A 16,082-nucleotide genomic window follows, 5' to 3' on the forward strand; every position below is an offset into this window, starting at 1 on the left:
AGCGCTACTGCTTACAACTTCCTAAAGACTGTTTTCATTCTAACTGCTACAGTTAGAAAGTGATTTGTTTAATGAAAATATATAACAAGATATTAGATTTGAGAGAAACAGCAAAAAGGCAAAAAGGCCCTCTTTTGATTGATTATTTTTGAGGAGCGCATTATGAACTGGGTCTCAAGTTTGAGATAAGGTTAAGAGACAGGCAAAGGCTCCCCACAGGGAGTGAAAATATCTCCTCAAGCATATGCATTAAATGAGTAATGTCATAACATATGTGCATGAAACTGCTTCTGAAGTTCAGTTACATTGAAGTCAATGGAAAATTACAGGTTTGATAGAAACACCAGAGGATGGGTTTCTTCCATTTGACAGATGTCTGGTTATAGAGGCGACCAGGTACATAATATTTTAGGAATCCTCTTTTCCTCAAGTTTGCCCTTCTGGCAGTAAACATATTGCATTCAAAGTGCATGTCGCTACTGAAGAAGCAAGTATTTTAATGACATCAAATCCAGTCTAATTTTACAAGAAAATTTATTCTGGATGAACTTGCTGTCAAGGGGGGATTAGTGTAAGGATATGGACTTTATGGTCAATTTATTTGTCACGCACGTATGCTAGTCAGTTTTTTTTTATTGCTTAGCCTCAGGTCAAGGTTTTTTAGTAATTCCAGCAGCCTTTCATGTAATCAGTTAGCAGTTGATGTGTTTTTCTAATCCAGTGTGGACATTACCATAGAAGTATCCCAGCAGCATAATTCTGAAGGCTCTTGACTTTGCCTGCCAGTCAGTTGCAGCCGAGGTAAAATTGAGGCCGTCTCTGAAGAATGTTTAATGGTTAAGAATTTATTGTGTAGGAGATCATCCATGACAGCAGAAGATGATGATCTCCTAGACGTAAAGTCTAAAGTCCTTGAGAGATTACCAAATGTTCTGCAGACAACAGAATTGATGAAAATAAACCAGAATCAGGTTTAATATCACTGACATATGTCATGAAATTTGTTAACTTTGCTGCAGCAGTACAATACAATGCAAAATGATGAAGAAAAAATGGTGAATTTTAAATATATATATATATATAACAGTTAAGTTAAGTAGTGCAAAATCAGAAATTTTAAAAAGTAGAGAGGTAGTGTTTGTGGCTTCAATGTCCATTCAGAAATTAGACGGCAGCGAAGAAGAAGCTGTTCCTGAATCATTGAGTGTGTGCCTTCAGGGTTCTGTGTCTCTTTTCTTATGGTTGCAGTGAGAAGAGAGCACGTTCTGAGTGATGGGTGTCCTTAATGAAGGGCGCCGCCTTTTTGAGACATCTCTCCTTGAAGATGTCCTGGACACTATGAAGGCTAGTGCCCGTGATGGAGCCGACTAAGTTTACAACTCTGCAGCTTACTTCGATCCTGTGCAGTAGCACACCCTCCAGGTGTAGGTAATGCAGCCAATTATGAAGTTACAATGCTTTCCATGGTACCTCTGTAGAAATTTGTGAGTGTTCTAGGTGATACACCAAATCTCCTCAAACCCGTAATGAAACAGAGCCGCTATCATGCCTTCTTTGTAGCTGCATCAATATATTGGGTCCAGGTTTGATCCTCAGAAATCTTGACAACCAGGAACTTGAAATTGCTTATTCTTTCAACTTCCTATTCCTCTATGAGGATTGGTTTGGGTTCCCTCGCCTTACCCTTTCTGAGTTCCACAATCAATATTTTGGTCTTACTGACATTGATTGCAAGGCTGCTGCTGCGACACCTTCACTGGCCGGAATTTCTTGCTTTTATGCACCCTCTTGTCACCATGTGAGATTCTGCCAACAGTGGTTGTATCGTCAGCAAATTTACAGATGAGCTGTACTTGTCCACATAATCTTGAGTGTAGAGAGAGCAGAGCAATGGGCTAAGCACACAGCCCTGAGGTGCACCAGTGTTGATCGTCAGTGAAGTGGAGATGTGGTCTTCCGGTTAGGAAGCCTAGGATCCAGATACAGAGGGAGGTAGAGAGGCCCAGTTCTGGAGCTTTTAAATCAGAACTGTAGGAACGATGGTGTTAACGCTGAGCTGTAGGCAGTAACCAGCATCCTGACATAGGAATTTATATTTTCCTGGTGATCCAAGGCTACATGGAGAACCAATGAGATTGCATCCACTGTAGACTTATTGTGGTGAGAGGCAAGTGGCACCAGTACTCCAGGTTCTTGCTGAGACAAAATTTAGTTAATTCTATCCATAACCAACTTCTCAGAGCACTTCATCACCGTAGATATGAATGCTACTAGACAATAGTCATGAAGGTAGCTCACCCTGCTCTTCTTGGGCACTGATATAATTGTTGCCCTTGTGAAGCAGGAGGGAACTTCCGACTATAGCAATGAGAGATTGACCTTTAAGAAAATATAAAGCAGTTGCATTTATTGTAATTTGACGAAAATGGGATCAAGTGGTACAACACACCACTTCTATGCATATGTTCTGAAATAAAGTTTGTGAATTATAAGAGATTAGATTTACTCACTTGCATCTCCAATATTAAAACTGCTGCCGTGTTGCTTTCGTTCCATCAAAGGAACTTGTGCCTTTTGCTGCCTAGCTTCTAAGATGTGAGAGTTCCTTCCGAAATTATCATGTATCACAACTTCCAAAATAACACTGCTATTTTTTGACATGATCATTAGCCTCTTTCAGTAATGAGGAAGTATTACAATATTACAATATTACAAGTATTACAATATTCGTCAGTGTCCTGACGAAGGGTCTCGGCCCAAAACGTCGACAGTGCTTCTCCTTATAGATGCTGCCTGGCCTGCTGTGTTCCACCACCATTTTGTGTGTGTTGTTTGAATTTCCAGCATCTGCAGATTTCCTCGTGTTTGCTATTACAATATTAATTGGCTTGTATTTCTAGTCCAATTCTTGTTTAAGGGATGCCTTGAATGAAACTTATTTGAACAAGCACTATATCCATTTTCTAAAGCCTTCTTGTGGCAGTCAGTATTACGTTGTCATTGACAGCATTCCAATAAATTACTTTAACATTTTGATATACTAAGTGGCAATATACAGTAAGCTGACACAGTGGTAGACAAAAGATGTAGTAAGGACGTGAAGAACTTGCAGAGAATGAGACCAACAGCATTGCTCCTCTAAGAGGCAACGTGGATTCAAAGGGTTGAATGTCCTCTTCCTGTAATTCTATAATGCAGCGACACCATTCTAAAAATCATAAGCCGATATGCCACAAATGGGACTTCCCAGTGCCAAATATTTTAATTCTCATCCCCATTCCCATTCCGACATGTTGGTCCATGGCCTCCTGTTGTGCCAAATGAGGCCACCCTCAGGGTGGAGGAGCAACACCTTATATTTCATCTGGGTATCCTCCAACCTGATGGCATGAATATCGATCTTCCTTCTGCTAAAAAAAAATTCCTCCTCTCTCTTCCTCGATTCCCCACTTTGCTGATTTACCTCTTCTTTCCTACCTACTACTTCCTCCTGGGTCCCCTCCTCCTTCCCTTTCTCCTTTGGTCCACTCTCCTCTCCTATCAGATTCCTTCTTCTCCAGCCCTTGTCCTTTCCCACCCACCTGGCTTCACCTGTCACCTTCCATCTGGCCTCCTTCCCCTCCCCCCACCTTTTTATTCTGGCATCTTCCCCCTTCCTTCTCAGTCCTAAAGAAGGGTCTCAGCTCGAAACACAGTCTCTTTTCCATAAGTGCTGCCTGATTTGCTCCAGCATTTTGTGTGTGTTACTTTGGAATTCCAGCTTTTGCTGACTTTCTCGTGTTTATAAACCCGGTAAAGTCAGTTTTTCATTGAAATAGTAGACTAACAATAATAAAAAAGCCAAAATATAGGAGCATCCTAAATTCTAATGGCTAATTAAAAAATGTCATCATCTATTGACTTGATTACTGAAGGTATATGTTCATCGAAACAGATTTTTCAGGATTCAATAAAAAAAACAAAATCCATAAATTCTTCAACTCTTTGCACATGTCCTTTTAATAGTGACAAATAGTTAACAAACCTGGTTTTGATATGTTGGTTCCCTGTATAAAGATGTGGAATATTTCGAACTAGATGGCCATTGGGTGATCACAGCTCAGTTACTCTGGAGACCCAATGCATGCAGGAAAGAGCTTTGCTGTTGATTGATACAGACAGTCAATTAGTACTTCAAAGGGAAACAGGTTTCTTGTTTTTTTTCCACACAGAATATAGAATAAAGGATTCCTGTTTGATGCCTTGTAATCCCTGTGCTTCTGTAGTCACTGAGACAGCATGATATCAGCAGATTCCTGAGTAGTTGGAAGGACCATGCATTGCCTGCTAATGGAAAAGAAATACTCAAAGTTCAATACTCTTCTTGGATTTTTCAACAGGTTGCCATAAGCATCCAACTGGATCGGACACCAAATACATCCCTCGTGTATTAGACTGAAAAGAATAACCTCTGATTTAGCCTCAATTCAAATATGATTCTATGAAATCAAATCACAGCAAAAAAGCTTTATAAACCTCTAATACATTCTAAAATTGTTGCATATCTCAACTTCCAAAACAACACCTGTAGATTCTGACTTGATCATTAGCTCTTCCAGGTGTTGAAGATGCTATGCAATATTAACCTGACAACAAAGTTTGGATCCGTCAATCCTGGTTTTGAGAGTTTCTTTCAGTAGCAATACTCATTGTGTAGAAAAATTGATTGTCAAATTAAAGAAGCAGCTATTCAGAATTAAATGCCAAGAATCAGACTCTGTGCAGTTTTGTGTTCAGTTTTTAAAACAAAGAACCCATTGGTTTTAAGGCTCAGTTGGAGTCATGGTATCAGCTGGTTAGTGTAATATTGGGAATGTTTTGCAATGACTATTGTCTGCTCCTATTAGTGGCTGTTACTGCATGAACATTTGGCTCTAGTTGGCCATAGAAGCCTTTGATATGATGTTTGCATGCTTTTGGCACAAATTGTCCCAACACACCAAAGCACCATTGCTTCAAGGTATCGAAATATTAGTTGTTAGCTTCATCGGAAAGGAAATGTGCTTTCTCAATGGAAACATGAAAGCTGAAGTGTGAAGTCTTTGCTTCTTTTTAGAAATATTTATAGTGTGATTTTTCAGCCAGTTCTAACTTACAAGTATCGAATCTACATAGAAAAGAATCCCTGTATTAAAAGACAGTCAGTCCTAATCTGCCTTTTTCAGATTTTGCCCCAGCAAATACATTAGAGAATTTGAACTACTTGAGAATAATTGTCACATTCAAAATGAAATCTCGCAGTTATGACAACAGGGCCTACACAGCAAGTTTAATTTCATTTCACAATTACTTCTGAATATACTGAACTCTTCAAGTTGGCAATAGCTACCTTCTCCCCAACAACTCTGCTGCAATGCAATATTATTTCCAAATTGGCAACAGTATGACTATTTAAATATAGAGACATGCAGCCAGAAACCCATATTTATTGTGGCAGATGTTATTCTTTTCCCAACTATTGCTGGCAGTGCAATCAGTGGAACATCTGGGCCAATTTTGAAAAAAAAATAATAATTCTGGCCTTCATGTATTTCAGACTTAAAGTATTACAGAAGACAAAGTCCACAGACAGGACAATCAAAAATCCTTCTAAAGGACAAGGAATTGATTTGATGCTTGATGCAATGTTTCATCTGTTATTGCTATCAGTTTGTTCTTTTTTTCCCAATATATCTTTAAGTTGAAACTTCACTTGTATCGTACCCACCAAGGTCTAATTTAAGATTTTCTGTTCATTATCTAATCTATGTTACTTCTCCCCTTCTTAATCCATCTTTGTTATATTCTCCATTATCAGACCTTTCCTCACTTTAACTCTCACATCTGTGCCACTGTTCTACGTTTATTCCCAGCAGAAGTGGAGGAAGTTTGCCAGGGACTGTAAAGGAGGTTTAATCCAAATGCAGAGCAGCAAAGTCTATTGATTTATTTATTTATTGAGATACAAGGCCTTTCTGGTCCTTTGAGCTGTGCTGCCCAGCAATCCTCTGATTTAATCCTAGCCTAACCATGGGACAATTTACAATAATCAATTACCCTACCACCTGGTACATCTTTGGACTGTGGGAGGAAACTAAAGCACCTGGGGGAAACCCATGCGGTCACAGGTAGAACATGCAAACTCATTACAGGCAGTGGTGAGAATTGAACCCGGATCACCTGTGCTAACTACTAACCACTACTCTACTGTGCTGCTCCTTATTAAAGTTAGTAGTGATTAATAACTTTAATAATAAACTGCAAAATAACAATCCACGAAGTGCCACAAGGCAAGAGAGAACAGATACTTACCACAACAAGGCAACTGAAGGCTAGGAGCAACTGGTTGAAGAAGGATTGTGAATGATAGCTGTGTTTAAATAGGCTGCAGGTGTTTCCTGTCTGTGCAGGCCTGACAAGATCCCCATTCCTACAGTTGGCACCCTGCGCTGATGGGTCCAGTGGGACTCATTGATGAGTGATAGATCTAAGATGAAACTGGATGGCACCCAAGGTCTTTCCTGTGGGCCGACAATTGCCAGTCAACCAAGTACTCCACCATCCACGTTGACGTGCATCCATCAGCCAACATACATGTACACTGGACCCCATTCCGTCCTACATTCTGGAGGTGCAGGCTCACGTAGGTTGAATGATCCATGGGCATCGGGCTTGAGGCAGGACATGAACAAGGTAGGTGTGATCCTCGGGGACAGTGGCAGCTGGAGATGGTAAGTGACTGGATTGATGTGATGGGCAATCTTGAAGGAATCAATGAAATGGATTGAGAGCTTGCTGGCGTTGGTGCACAGGGCAGGTGTCAGGTGGATAGCCAGATCACGGTCCCCGGGTTGGAGAAGTCTGGCAGGCTGCTGCCAACATTTGGCCTGGTGGAAGTAGGCACTGTTGGTAGCTAGGATGCCAGTCAATGCAAAGAGTTACTTCACCCAAAAAAGCAGCAGCACAAAAGATTAAGTGGAACTGGTGCCTTGCACATTCTACAATAAGAGTTGACTACCCACAAAATGCTGGAGGAAGTCAGCACGTCAGGCAGCATGGAAATAAATAAATAGTCGACGTTTCAAGCTGAGACCCTTCTTAAGGACTGGGAAGGAAGGGGGAAGATGCCAAAATAAAAAGATGGGGGGAGGGGAAGAAGGACTAGTTAGAAAATGATAGGTGAAGCCAGGTATGTGGGAAAGGTAAAAGGCTGGAGAAGAAAGAATATGATAGGAGAGAAGGGTGGACCATGGGAATAAGAAAGGGAATAAGAAGAGGCACCGGGCAGGTGATAGGCAAATGTAGAGAAGAGGTAAGAGGCCGGAGTGGGCAACAGAAGAAGAGGGGAGGGAGAGTGAACAAAAAAATTACCAGAAGGAGAAATAGATGTTCATGCCCTCAGGTTGGAAGCTACCTATGTGGGCTATGAGGTGTTGCTCCTCCACCCTGAGAGTTGCCTCATCATGGTAAAAGAGGAGGCTATGGACTGATATGTCAGAATGGGAATGGGGATAGGAATTAAAATGGCTGGCCACTGGGAAATTCTACTTTTCGCAGATAGGGCAAAGTTGCTCAACTAAACTGGTCCCCCAATTTACTTCAGGTCTCACCAATGTAGAAGAAGCCACAACGACAGAACCGGACACAATAAGTGACCCCAATATATTCCAGGTGATGTGTTGCCTCAGCTGGAAGTACTGTTTGGGTCCCTGAGTGGAGGTGAATGGACAGATGTAGCATTCCTGTCACTTACACAGATATGCGCCAGGAGGAAGGTGAATGGGGAGGGACGAATGGACAATGAAATCACGGAGGAAGCAATCCCTGTGGAAAGCAGAGAGTGGAATGGGGGATATTTCATAATAATATCCCGTTGAAGATGGCGAAAGTTACAGAGAATGATATGTTGGATGCAAAGGAACATGGGATGGTACATGAGGACAAGAGGAAGATGGGGGGAACATGGATGTCCATCAAGCGGAGGAGATGCGAGTGAAGGCAGCGTCAATGGTGGAGGAAGAGAAACCCTATTCTTTGAAGAAGGATGACATCTCTGCTGTCCTGAATAGAAAAGCCTCATTCTGGGAACAGATGTGGCAGAGATGAAGGAAATGAGAAAATGGGAGAGCATTTTTATTGAAGACAGGGAGGGAAAAGGCATTGTCAAGACAGCCGTGGGAATCGGTAGGTTTATAAAAGACGTCATCAGTGCGCAGTAGGAAATCCTTGCCAAGCAGTTGGGCTTAGAGACGGAGTTGATACAAGAAGATCTCAGCATCATGGCAGGTGCAAAACTAACTGGGGTGTGTGAAAAGTTCGACAAAGGTAAGGTCCTTGCTGAAGACAGGCATTCCTTCTCAGAGAGGAAAGGTCAAAGGGAATGCTGAAGACATGGCGGGGATTAGATTGGGATCAGAGGAGGAAGGAGAGTTGGGGAAGGGGTAGAGGGGGGCGAAGTGAATGTTTGGGTGTATAGGGAAGGTAGGGTGGATGTATTGCACCTTCCTTCTAAATTTTGGTTCCAAGAAATGAACAGCATCATATTTTCAGTGTTGACTATAGAGCCTAGCTGTGATTATCTTACCCATTTGGCACATGTCACAAATGACAAATTTCTTTAACCTTCTCTACTCTGACTGTTTCATGAGTAGTTCCTACTCAGCCCATCCCTCTTTAGAGACCTTTATATGCTATGGGAAAACTAAGGAATTCACATAACCATAACATAATTCATGCCCATTTCAATTTTCATTGATTCATTGCCATTTTAGGGTTTTCCAACAGGTACAAATTTGATCCATTTTCATTGAAGTCCACAAAAACACCTGCATCATCCAACTGTGAAATGATGCCTTGGAGATAAGTCTCCTCCCTTCTGCTGGAGACTGGAGAGGGCAAGCTGTATTAAGGGTCATGGCCGGAATGTCTTGAAGAGTCAATGATTTCTCCAACCTCATCAGGCAAAATGGTACATTCAGAGAAATTTGCTCCAAACTGCCTGTGCAGCTCCATTGTAGTGGAGACCAACAAAGGGATTTATGCTTAAGATGTTTACTTAGCCTCACTACCCATAGATGCTGCCTGGCCTTCTGAGTATTTCCAGCAATTTCAGTTTTTATGTCAGATTTCCAACATCTGCAGGTCCTTTTTCATTTTCCTTCATTGTTTTCCGCAGTTGGGTATTAGAAAATCTGACCCCATACGTGACCACCTTTTCAAAATGAAGAGTGGGATAAATGCAGTTTAAAGGCATTGGTAGTATGGCCCTAGCAAGATTAATAGGTAAGATTCGGTTTGGCCTCATCTTTCAGAGATGTCCTCCTAAGGAGCTTCCGTTGGTTCCAATGTACTTTATTTCTCCAAGGCTACTGTGTAAAGCAGAAATTAAGGGAGCAGAAAGGTGAAGGGGTGTGTGTCCCTGCTGCTTGGGCAGCTGGATGTTTTCTGCTCGCACCAGGTTCCACCATGTGACCTGCTTGGTACTGCATCAGTGAGGTATTGCAGTCATTACACTTGCTCAGGCGCAAAGTAAACTTCAGCTGACTGTGGTTAATGATTAACTTCACCCTCCCAATGTCCTTGCCCCTACTACTGCTCAAGCTGACATTAAGAATAAGGAAGCAAATTGGATTCAACAATGGAACATTGGCTTAATGGAAGAAGCGAGAGAACGTTCATAGATGGTTGCCTCACTCACCCAAGACCTATGACTAAGGGTGTGACATAAAGATTGGCACTGGTCCGTTGTTACTTGTCATCTATAACAATAATCCAGATGATAACTTGTAAATTGGATCAGCATTTGAGGATGACACCCAGATTATGGGCATAGCGGACAGTGAGGAAAGTAATCAAATTGTGCAGCTGGATCTGAACGAACTGGGAAAGTAGACTGAAAAATGGCAAATTGAATTTAATGCAGACAAGTGTGAGGTTTTGTACTTTGAGAGCACAAACCAGGATAGGACATACACAATGTATGGTAGGGCACTAAGGAATGCGGTAGAACAAAGGGATCTGGGAATACTGATCCACAATTCTTTGAAATAACGTCAAAGGTGGATAGATTCATAAAGAAGCTTTTGGCGCGCACACACACACACACACACACACACACTCACACACACACACACACACACACTCACACACACACACACACACACACACACACACACACACACACAGACACACACACACACACACACACACACACACACACACTCACACACACTCACACACCCACACACACACACACTCTCACACACACACACACACACACACACACACACACACACACACACACACTCACACACACACACACACACACACACACACACACACACACACACACACACACACACACACACACACACACACACAATCCAGCTTATCATTTCACCAATCAAACACTGGAGAGCAGCACCGATGGGAAAGGCTAGCCTCCAACTGACATGGAGGGCACACTATATGAACTCCGGTGTCTCCTCTCCTGGACTGCAGCAGCAGCAGGCAAGCCCTGCAGCTTGAGGCCTAGTCCTCCTGCAAGCAAAGCTACGCAGCTCTGCCACCATCTGTTGCATCAGCAAATAAGGGATACAGGCTTGCAGCATCTTACATTATTGATGCCCAAAAGGGTCTTGCGATTGCAAGAGAATCATGCAAGGAAATCACGTGCCATTACACTGCACACTGCCTTTACACACCATCTCCAATGCCTTCCAGTAAGAGGAAGCAAAACGGTTCACAACAAGTCCATCTCCACCAACTCTTCCTCCAAAGATGAGGTATATCTGTAGTACCTGGAGTTCTTCAAGTCCAGCATTGTATTGTAATGATAAAAAAGACAAAGTACTTTGGTTGACCCCCCAAGAGGCTACTGTGTCCCAGTGCACCACTATCTTACTAGAAGATCCCTACTGTGAGCCACTTGCTTGGGTGGTTTTTTATATGCAATTGCTCTCATAATTCCAAAACCAATAAATGGCTGTAGGCTACATTTAGAAGTAACACAAAAGCTTGCATTAAGGAAATCAGTGATCATTATATGTCTTTCACCATTGATCATAACTCCTTAAGACATCAGTCAATCTTATGCTGTAAGAGTTCAACATAGCAGAAAAACCTTTGACACAATAGATTGTGGTGAACTACATATACCTGTCTGGACACGCCCCCTGCTGACTGCTCCTGTGGCTCCTCCCACAGACCCTTGTATAAAGGCGATTGAGGTCTGAGCCCGGCCTCTCAGTCTCCAGGATGTAGTATGGTGGTCAACCACTGCTTGTTCCTTCTTCCAGTCAATAAAAGCCGATATCTCGCCTTTACGTCTCAGAGAGAGTTATCGATGGTGCATCAATTTTATTGACTGGAAGTTTTAAAACATGGAAAGCGTTTTACTTCCGGAAAGATTGGATTTGGACCCCCAAGACCCTGAAGCAGCTCTTGCCTTTGAACTCTGGCTTGCATGCTTCCAATCATACTTGGAGGAGGTTCATGCAACTGACCCCGCTGTTATGCGCAGAATTCTCCTCTCGAGGGTCACCCCAAAAGTTTATTCATTTATCAGGGACCTGTCGACCTACGAAGGGGCACTGGATGCCCTCAAAAGACAGTACCTGCGGCCGGTGAACACCGTCTACGCAAGACATCGTTTGGCTACGCAACGACAGCGGCCTGCAAAGTCGAGCGCCGAGTTTCTCCGAGCCCTACAGACACTCGTCTGAACTTGTGACTGCAAAACACTCACAGCGGAACAGCATGCGGAGCTGCTAGAACGAGACGCCTTTGTGACCGGAATTAGGTCAGTGTATGTGCGCCAGCGGCTGCTGGAAAATGCCGATCTTACCTTACGCTCGGCGATCGAGACGGCCGACATGCTGGAGGCTGCTCTGCACAACACTGACGCTGTCCAGCCGCATGATTCCCCGCCGGTTCCGTGGACACCTCAGACCCCGCCGCCGCCGCTTCCCGCAAGCGAATTCGCCAACACCGCTGCCAGTCGCGATTCCACGAACTCCCTGAACCCGACCACAGCTGCTGCCAGTTGCAAGTCCGTGCAGTGTTACTTCTGCGGACTCGAAAAGCACCCCCAAAAACGCTGCCCCGCCTGAGAAGCGACCTGTTCCAGCTGCGGGAAGAAGGGCCATTTCGCCAAGGTCTGTAAGTCTAAACCACGAGCGGGGTCGGGCAGCGCTGCGTGTGAGGCATGGGGGCCGCCATCTTCCATGCCCGGATGTGGGCGGCCATCTTTGTCGGCGTCAACATGCCCCGCCCCCGACCCACCGGTGTTTACCAGGCACCAAGACGGCGGTTCAACTCTGGTCACCGTAACCCTCGACCAAAGCGCCCCACACCAGCTTGCAAGGTCAATGATGGACATCCTGGTGGAGGGGCACAGGACTAGCTGCCTGTTTGACACGGGCAGCACTGAGAGTTTTATTGACCCGGACACAGTGCAACACTGTGGACTCGTGACACGGCCGGTAAGCCAGAGGGTCACCTTGGCTTCTGGGTCGCATTCCACAGACATCCGGGTGGGTTGTGTAGCGACATTGGTGGTGCAGGGCACAGAATATCGGGACTTTGCGCTACTGGTCATGCCTCAACTGTGTGCCCCTGTGCTATTGGGGCTGGACTTCCAGAGCCATCTCGAAAGTGTGACTATGGCATATGATGGGCCCCTCCCACCACTCACTGTCAGGAATCCTCAGTTTGGTGGGACTTCGCCATATACCCCGCTACTGACCACACACAAACACCGACCCACACATCCCGCCCAGCACCATGCCGACAGCTGCGCTACCGACACCACTTGCAGCCTCTCCACCCTCAAGATCCCTCCCCCATCGCTGTTCGCCAACCTGACCCCCGACTGTAAACCGGTGGCAACTAAAAGCAGGAGGTACAGCGTGGGGGACAGGGCCTTCATTCAGTCAGAGGTGCAGCGGCTGCTCGGGGAGGGGATCATTGAGCCAAGCACAAGCCCTTGGCGGTCCCAGGTGGTTGTTGTTCGGACTGGGCAGAAAAATAGGATGGTCGTGGACTATAGTAAAACCATCAATAGGTTCACGCAGCTTGACGCATACTCCCCACCCCGCATCACGGATATGGTCAACCAGATGGCTCAGTACAAGGTGTACTCGACAATAGATCTGAAATCCGCTTATCACCAGCTCCCCATCCGCCCAGAGGACCGCCCCTACACCGCCTTCGAGGCGGGCGGCAGGCTCTATCACTTCCTGCGCATCCCATTTGGTGTCACAAATGGTGTCTCGGTCTTCCAGAGGGAGATGGACCGGATGGTGGACCAGTACCAACTGAAGACCACATTTCCCTATCTGGATAACATCACCATCTGTGGTCGCGACTGGCCGGATCACAATGCCAACCTCCAACGATTTTTCCAAGTGGCCAAAAGCCCTGAACCTTACTTATAATAGGGACAAGTGTGTGTTCGGAACCACCCGACTCGCTATCCTTGGGTATGTCATGGAAAACGGGGTCATTGGCCCTGATCCCGACCGTATGTGCCCCCTGTTAGAACTCCCTCTTCCCACCACTCTCAAAGCCCTCAGACGGTGCCTGGTTTTTTTTTCCTATTACGCCCAATGGGTCCCCCATTACGCAGACAAGGCCCGCCCCCTGGTCAAGTCTACCACTTTTCCCCTCTCTGCTGAGGCCTGCGTGGCCTTCAGCTGCATTAAAGGGGACATTGCCAAAGCAACGATGCATGCGGTGGACGAGACCATTCCCTTCCAAGTAGAGAGTGACGCCTCCGATTTCGCGCTTGCTGCTACCCTCAATCAGGCAGGCAGGCCAGTAGCATTCTTTTCTCGTACCCTTCAAGGCTTTGAAATTCGGCACTCCGCAGTGGAGAGAGAAGCCCAGGCCATAGTGGAAGCTACTAGGCACTGGAGACACTATCTCGCCGGCAAAAGGTTCACCTTGCTGACCGACCAGCACTCAGTTGCGTTCATGTTCAGCAACCAACAGCGGGGCAAAATCAAAAATGATAAAATTTTGCGGTGGAGAATAGAACTCTCCACCCCAGGGGTGTCAAACTCATTTTAGGTCACGGGCCGGATTGAGCAAAATGCAGCTTCATGCGGGCCGGATCAGTCGGACGCGTGCAAACGCAGCTTTCGTTGCCTCCGTTTTTTCAGCCTGCTCTCATGTGTCTCAGTCTCTGCTATAACTACAAAGTGTTTCACTTTACAAATTCCGTTTCTTATGAAGAAGACTGCCGAGCAAGACTGCCGAATAAACACTAAAAACCCTGAAAACCTGGTACCTGAATAAACTCAGCATTAGCCATATCATACGCCATAGGCGCTTCGATTACTGGGGCCAGCTTTAATAGCAATTAGATATTATCTCGCGGGCCAAAGATAATTCCACCGCGGGCCGGATTTGGCCCGCGGGCCTTGAGTTTGACATATATGACCTACAACTTTGATATCCTGTACCAGCCTGGCAGACTCAATGAGCCCCCTGATGCCCTATCCCGGGGAGCGTGTGCTAGCGCACAGCTCGACCAGCTATACGCCCTTCATGCACATCTTTGCCATCCGGGGGTCACCCGATTTTACCATTTCGTGAAAGCCCGGAACCTGCCGTACTCCCTGGAGGACATCAGGACGATGACTAGGGACTGCCAAATCTGCGCTGAGTGCAAACCGCACTTCTACCGTCCTGAAACGGCGCAACTTGTCAAGGCCACCCGCCCTTTTGAGCGACTGAGTGTTGACTTTAAGGGCCCCCTTCCCTCCACCGACCGCAATGTCTATTTTCTCAATATTATTGACAAATACTCGCAGTTCCCCTTTGCCATTCCCTGCCCCGACACCACTACCACGTCTGTCATAAAAGCCCTGTGCCAGCTCTTCACTCTGTTCGGATATCCTTGCTATATCCACAGTGATAGAGGGTCCTCCTTTATGAGTGACGAGCTGCGCTGGTACCTGCTAGCTTGGGGCATTGCTACTAGTCAGACCACGAGTTATAATCCCCGGGGAAATGGACCGGTGGAGAGGGAGAATGCCACTGTGTGGAAGGCCACACTTTTAGCCCTTAAGTCAAAAGGGTTGCCGGTCTCTCGATGGCAGGAGGTCCTCCCTGAGGCACTCCACTCTATCCGCTCCCTGTTATGTACGTCCACCAATGCCACCCCTCACGAGCGCCTATTCTCTTTTCCCAGGAAGTCTGTCACTGGGACCACCCTAACAGTTTGGCTGATGTCCCCAGGGCCAGTGCTGCTCCGGAAACATGTGAGGAGTAATAAATACGCCCCGCTGGTCGAGAGGGTTCACCTTCTACATGCGAACCCCCAGTATGCCTACGTGGTCTTACCTGATGGGCGGGAGGACACGGTCTCTGTCCGTGATCTGGCGCCCGCAGGAGCAGCAGACCACTACCCCGAACACTCCCCAGTAACTATGAACCCTGTACCCGAGGTGACACTGCGCACACCAAGCCCTACACAGACTCCTCACGACACTCATATACCGGGCGTTTCATACGCGTATATACACGCGTGAGGGATCACTGACGCCTAGTGGGCTGACTCCTCCAGTTAGGCCAGAACCAGCACAACCTCTGTCTCCGGTGCAAGCACCACCGGCATCTGTGCAATCACAGCCGGTGCTACGTAGATCGCAGCGACAGATTCGACCACCTGATAGACTTAACCTGTAAGAAACTTCGCCACATGGGGTCTCTTTTTAAAACAAAGGTGGGTGAATGTGGTGAACTACATATACCTGTCTGGACATGCCCCCTACTGACTGCTCCTGTGGCTCCTCCCACAGACCCCTGTATAAAGGCGATTGAGGTCTGAGCCCAGCCTCTCTGTCTCCTGGATGTAGTATGGTGGTCAACCACTGCTTGTTCCTTCTTCCAGTCAATAAAAGCTGATATCTCGCCTTTACGTCTCAGAGAGAGTTATTGATGGTGCATCATAGATCTAATTGAATGATGCACAGTTCAAGAAAGCCCCTTCAACATTAATCTCTCTTCTACATTACTCTGAATGGAGGGAGCATTTTGTAAATTGAAGGAAGTGACAG

The sequence above is a fragment of the Hemitrygon akajei genome, chromosome 2 (genome assembly GCF_048418815.1).
Source record: "Hemitrygon akajei chromosome 2, sHemAka1.3, whole genome shotgun sequence".
Lineage (NCBI taxonomy): Eukaryota > Metazoa > Chordata > Chondrichthyes > Myliobatiformes > Dasyatidae > Hemitrygon > Hemitrygon akajei.